Source organism: Diceros bicornis, chromosome 22, assembly GCF_020826845.1.
Source record: "Diceros bicornis minor isolate mBicDic1 chromosome 22, mDicBic1.mat.cur, whole genome shotgun sequence".
NCBI classification, from domain to species: Eukaryota; Metazoa; Chordata; class Mammalia; order Perissodactyla; family Rhinocerotidae; genus Diceros; species Diceros bicornis.
This window is the reverse complement of record NC_080761.1, coordinates 11,963,750-11,968,238: the sequence shown is the minus strand read 5'-3', so window position 1 is coordinate 11,968,238 and position 4,489 is coordinate 11,963,750.

The window sequence follows — 4,489 nt, the reverse complement described above, 5'->3', positions numbered from 1 at the left end:
TATCCATTCATCCCTTGATGAGCACTTAGGTTGTTTCCAAGTCTTAGCTATTGTGAATAACACTGCAATGAACACAGCGGTGCATATATCTTTACGCATTGGTGTTTTCACGTTCTTTGGATAAATACCCAGCAGTGGAATAGTGGGATTGTATGGTAGTTCTACACTTAATTTTTTGAGGAATCTCCATACTGTTGTCCATAGTGGCTGCACCAGTTTGCACTCCCACCAGCACTGTATGAGAGTTCCCTTCTCTCCACATCCTCTCCAACACTTATTGTTTCCTGTTTTGTTAATTATAGCCATTCTGATGGGTGTGAGGAAATATCTCATTGTAGATTTGATTTGCATTTCCTGATAGTTAATGATGTTGAACATCTTTTCATGTGCCTGGTGGCCATCTGTATATCTTTGGAGAAATGTCTGTTCAGGTCTGTTGCCCATTTTTTAATTGGGTTGTTAGTTTTTTTGTTGTTGACATGCATGAGTTCTTTATATATTTTGGAGATTAAGCCCTTATCAGATGTATGGTTTGCAAAGATCTTCTCCCAATTGTTAGGTTGTCTTTTTGTTTTGTTGATGGTTTCCTTTGCTGTGCAGAAACTTTTTAGTTTGATGTAGTCCCATTTGTTTATTTTTTGTATTGTTTCTCTTGCCTGTTTAGACATTGTGCTTGAAAATATGTCGCTAAGACAGATGTCAAAGAGTGTACTGCCTATGTTTTCTTCTAGAAATTTCATGGTTTCAGGTCTTACATTCAAGTCTTTAATCCATTTCAAGTTAATTTTTGTGTATGTTCATTTTTTTGCATGTGGCTATCCAGTTTTCCCAACACCATTTGTTGAAGAGACTTTCCTTTCTCCATTGTATGTTCTTGGCTCCTTTGTCAAAGATTAGCTGCCCATAGATGTGTGTGTTTATTTTTGGGCTTTTGATTCTGCTCCATTGATCTGTGTGTCTGTTTTTGTGTCAGTACCATGCTGTTTTGGTTACTATAGCTTTGTAGTATATTTTGGAATCAGGGAGTGTGATACCTCCAGCTTTGTTCTTTTTTCTCAGGATTCCTTTAGCTATTCGGGGTCTTTTGTTGTTCCATATAAATTTTAGGATTCTTTGTTCTATTTCTGTGAAAAGTGTTGTTGGAACTTTGATAGGGATTGCACTGAATCTATAGATTGCTTTAGGAAGTATGGACATCTTAACTATGTTAATTCTTCCAACCCAAGAGTACGCAATATCTTTCCATTTCTTTGTGTCTTCTTCAATTTCTTTCAGCAATGTTTTATAGTTTTCAGTATACAGACCTTTCACCTCTTTGGTTAAGTTTATTCCTAGGTATTTTATTCTTTTTGTTGCAATTTTAAATGGGATTATATTCTTAATTTCTCTTTCTGCTACTTTGTTGTTAGTGTATAGAAATGCAACTGATTTTTGTATGTTGATTTTGTATCCTGCAAATTTACCGTATTAGTTTATTTCTTCTAAAAGTTTTTTGGTGGATTCTGTAGGGTTTTCTATATCTAAAACCATGTCATCTGCAAATAGTGCGAGTTTCACTTCTTCCTTTCCAATTTGGATCCCTTTTATTTCTTTTTCTTGCCTGATTGCTCTGGCTAGGACTTCCAATACTATATGAAATAGGAGTGGTGAGAGTGGGCCTCCTTGTCTGGTTCCTGTTCTTAGAGGGATAGCTTTCAGTTTTTCACCATTGAGGATGATATTAGCTGTGGGTTTGTCATATATGGCCTTTATTATGTTGAGGTACTTTCCATCTATACCCATTTTATTCAGAGTTTTTATCATAAATGGATGCTGTATCTTGTCAAATGCTTTCTATGCATCTATTGAGATGATCAGGTGATTTTTATTCTTCCTTTTATTAATGTAGTGTATTACATTGATTGATTTGCGAATGTTGAATCATCTCTCCATCCCTGGAATAAATCCCACCTGATCAGGTTTTATATCTTTTTAATGTATTATCATATCCAATTTGCTAGTATTTTGTTGAGGATTTTTGCATCATGTTCATCAGTATATTGGCCTGTAATTTTCTTTTTTTGTGTTGTCCTTGTTGGGTTTTGGTATCAGGGTAATGTCAGCTTCATAGAATAAGTTAGGGAGCTCCCCCCCTTCTCAATTTTTTGGAAGAGTTTGAGAAGGATAGGTATTAAGTCGTCTTTGAATGTTTGATACAAATCACCAGGGAAGCTGTCTGGTCCTGGACTTTTATTTTTGGGGAGATTTTTGATTACTGTTTCGATATCCTTACTGGTGATTGGTCTATTTAAATTCTCTATTTCTTCTTGATTCAGTTTTGGAAGGTTATATGAGTCTAAGAATTTATCCATTTTATTCCAGATTGTCCAATTTGCTGGCATATAGCTTTTCACAGTATTCTCATATAATCTTTTGTATATCTGAGGTGTCCATTGGAATTTCTCCTCTTTCATTTCTGATTTTACTTATTTGAGCCTTCTCTGTTTTTTTCTTGGTGAGTCTAGCTAAAGGTTTGTCAATTTTATTTATATTTTCAAAGAAACAGCTCTTAGTTTTATTAATTTTTTCTATTGTTTTTTAGTCTCTATTTCATTTATTTCTGCCCTTATTTTTATTATTTCCCTTCTTCTGCTGATTTGGGGCTTTGTTTGTTCTTCTTTTTCCAGTTCCTTAGGTGCATTGTTAGATTGTTTATTTGAGATTTTTCTTGTTTGTTGAAATAGGCCTGTATTGCTATAAACTTCCCTCTTAGAACCGCTTTTGCTGTATCCCACAAATTCTGGCATGTCGTATTTTCATTTTCATTTGTCTCCAAGTATGTTTTTATTTCTCCTTTGATTGCTTTGTTGACCCAATCATTGTTCAGTAGCATTTTGTTTAATCTCCACATATTTGTGGCTTTTCTGATTTTCTTCCTATAGTTGATTTCTAGTTTCATACAGTTGTGGTCAGAAAAGATGCTTGGTATTCTTTCAATCTTCTTAAATTTATGTAGACTTGTTTTGTGGCCTAATATGTGATCAATCCTGGAGAATGTTCCATGTGCATTTGAAAAGAATGTGTATTCTTTGGTTTTTGGATGGAACATTCTGTATATATCTACTAGGTCCATCTGTTCTAGCATGTCATTTAAGGCCAATGTTTCCTTATTGATCTTCTGTTTGCATGATCTGTCCATTGGTGTAAGTGGAATGTTAAAGTCCCCTACTATTATTATGTTACTGTCTATTTCTCTTTTTATGTCTGTTAATAATTGTTTTATATATTTAGGCTCACCTACGTTGGTTGCGTAGATATTTACAAGTGTTATATCCTCTTGTTGGATTGTTCCCTTGACCATTATGTAGTGCACTTCTTTGTCTCCTGTTACAGTTTTTGTTTCAAAGTCTATTTTGTCTGATATGAATATTGCTACCCCAGCTTTATTTTCATTCCCATTTGCATGGAGTATTTTTTTCCATCCCTTCACTTTCAGTTTGTGAGTGTCTTTAGGTCTGAAGTGTGTCTCTTGTATGCAGCATATATATGGGTCTTGTTTTTTTTGTTTGTTTGTTTGTTTTTTGTGAGAGAGATCAGCCCTGAGCTAACATCCATGCTAATCCTCCTCTTTTTGCTGAGGAAGACCGGCTCTGAGCTAACATCTATTGCCAATCCTCCTCCTTTTTTTTTTCTCCCCCAAAGCCCCAGTAGATAGCTGTATGTCATAGTTGCACATCCTTCTAGTTGCTGTATGTGGGACGCGGCCTCGGCATGACCAGAGAAGCGGTGCGTCGGTGCATGCCCGGGATCCGAACCTGGGCCGCCAGTAGCGGAGCGCGCGCACTTAACCGCTAAGCCACTGGGCCAGCCCGGGTCTTGTTTTTTTATCCAATCAGCCACCTTATGCCTTTCAATTGGAACATTTAGTCCATTGACATTTAAAGTAGCTATTGATAAGTATGTACTTACTGCCATTTTTAAACTTTTTTTCTCACTGTTTTAGTAGTTCCTCTCTGTTCCTTTCTTCTTCGCTTGCTCTCTTCCCTTGTGGTTTGATGGATTTCTTTAGTATTATATTTGGGTTCTTTTCTCTTAGATTTTTGTGTATTTATTATAGGTTTCTGGTTTGTGATTACCATGGGGTTCATATACAGTAACCTACGTATATAGCAATCTATATTAAGTTGATGGTCTCTTTAGTTTGACCTCTGTCTGAAAGCTCTACTCTTTAACTCCCTTCCTCCCACATTTTATGTTTTTGATATCACATCTAACCTCTTTTTTATGCATTTGTATCCATTACCCTCTTATCATAGAAATAGATAATTTTTCCTATTTGTGGTCTTTTCTTTTCCCCTTAAATAAGTCCCTTTAGCATTTCTTGTAGTACTGGTTTCCTGGTGACAAACTCCTTTAATTCTTGCTTGTCTGGGAAACTTTTTATCTCTCCTTCAATTTTGAATGATAATGTTGCCAGGTAGAGTATTCTTGGCTGTAGGCTTTTTCCTTT